The sequence below is a fragment of the Cynara cardunculus genome, unplaced genomic scaffold (assembly GCF_001531365.2).
Source record: "Cynara cardunculus var. scolymus isolate 2C unplaced genomic scaffold, CcrdV1 Un_Scaffold_2380, whole genome shotgun sequence".
Lineage (NCBI taxonomy): Eukaryota > Viridiplantae > Streptophyta > Magnoliopsida > Asterales > Asteraceae > Cynara > Cynara cardunculus.
In genome coordinates this window covers 22,464-24,692 of record NW_020201070.1, presented here as the reverse complement: position 1 = coordinate 24,692, position 2,229 = coordinate 22,464, and the positions used below count along the sequence as shown (strand labels likewise).

The 2,229-nt window shown below is 37.5% G+C and overlaps 1 pseudogene; it reads left to right on the top strand.

The window, feature by feature from the left end:
- Positions 1-1,083: 1,083 nt before the first annotated feature.
- On the top strand, positions 1,084-1,982 carry LOC112503019 (annotated as a pseudogene).
- Positions 1,983-2,229: the final 247 nt, after the last annotated feature.

Here is a 2,229-nt window from a genome sequence, read left to right as displayed (position 1 = left end):
ACACTTGAACATGAAACTGCATCCTTTCCATAACATAGTAACGACATATGTTATTTTAAGTGATAATTTTATAAATTAATTTAAATATATCATTTATATTACCTTTAGGTTTTCCTCATAAGCAAAGTATGTTATCTGAACATGTAGATAATACAAGTACTAATTGCAAATCCAAACAAGATTCAACAAAACACTGTTTGTGCGGAAAAGGCTATGAAGAATTGAATGATGAAAGGTTTTGAAGGATGCATCTGAGGATGGAATTTGAATGGACACCGTATGCCACTTTTAAACCTTTATGCATAAAAACAAGGTCATATGTAAAATGTGTTCCAAAATAAGATGAATATATTGAAAGTACTATTAACAAATTACATATCCCTTTCCTTCGGTTTCTAAAACCCTGTCAAATCAAACCTATTCAAAAGTACACTAAAAAGGAAGGTTGCACAAAGTTATAGAAATGAAGAACATATAAATATTAAACATTGTATATACTCATAGTAACTCCTCCGCTAATACCTTATTAGCCATCTGATAATTACAAAAGGGTTTGAAAGGAATGAAGTCTGGTCCGATGCAATTACCCTTCTTTTCAATATCATAAGAAAGAGAGTGAGTGCATCGAACCAGGCAATATCCCTCACAAACCACTACTTGTTTGCTTCTCTGAACAGACCATTGACTTTGTCTTCTTCTTCCTTTAAACCCTAATATTGCTTCATGTAAGTTTAATCTGCAAATAGGAAAAAATGTGTGTATGGTATTTATAGAGCTGAAGAAAAAGATAGAGACTCGGGTGTAGTGTGAAATGTATTGGAAACCGTAAAGGCACATATAGTATAGATTATAAAAATAGATTTTTAAAAGTGACGGTTGAAATGACCTCCTAAAGTTTTAAATAAACTTATAATCTTTTCAAATCCGGTTATTGAAGAAATAAAATTTTTACTTCTCCTCACTTCTCATCCACTTTCGACTTTTGGGCTTCTCTCTTCCTTTGGTACCGTAAACCAGAGAGACATGGACGGTTGCTTCATGTTATCTCCGATCAAACAAATGGAGCACAAAAGGGTTATAACAATGGTGGTTCCGACGATCACAAAGAAGTTTTCCGGCCAACAAAAGTCATCGTGTCCAAGACTTGTGAGGATATCAATGGTCGATCCCTATGCAACCGATTTTTCAGGAGATGAAGATAATGAGCATTTCGTACGTGGCGTGTGAAGAAGTATGTCAATGAAATTAACATACAAACGTCATGCAAAACTACATTGATGTCTGTCAACGGCAAGAAGACGACGACCGAAAATAGGCCATCTGCTCTTGAAGCGAAACAGAAGCCTATGAAGAAGAAGAGAACTCTGGAGGGTAACGCTAGGAAATTCCGAGGAGTCCGGCAAAGGCCTTGGGGTAAGTGGGCAGCGGAGATTAGGGATCTGGCTACACGTGTCCGGTTGTGGTTGGGGACGTATGATACGGCGGAGGAGGCTGCCAGGGTGTATGATAATGCCTCCATTAGACTCTGTGGTCCTGGTGCTTTTACAAACTTCGTCATGCTGTCGGTTTTGGATAACCCACCGCCGGTGAATGTTACATCGACGTCCGACCATGATTCCATCTTAGAGTCGCACAACCTTCTATTTCGTACTTCCATTCTCCGGTTTGATGGTACCAGCAACAGTCAGTCAAGAGAAACACTGGAATCGGTCAAAGCAGCTAAAGAGTGCCAGTCAACGAATGGGTCTTGTTTGGTTCAAGAACTTGACCAAAATGTTAATTTGGTAGTGGATAAGAACGGGCCGGGTCCATTTAGGGATGCACCACCTTTTGATTTCCAATCATTCGACCCGATACAATTTTGTGATGAAGTTCCATTTTATAACATGCATGATGATCGAACCAATTTGATGATTTTGATACAATACCATTTGTTGATGACTTCATTCCTAATATTGGATTTAGATCCCCCTCAACTTTAGAAATAGAGAACTACTTTCAAAATATTTTTAGATAGTACTTTAGATTCATGGTTTTTCTGAAATGGGTCGAACTTGTTTTAGTTGGTTGTTGGAGCCATGTTTAACCTCCAAGAGATTTTGTCGTAAGGTTATGAGAAATATAGTCTCCTAAAAGAGTATGGAGATTTGACTTTTGAGAAGTGGTATTAAACTTGAAAGACATCTAATTGGTTAGTATTGTCTTAATTGGTTAGTATCGTCCTAATGC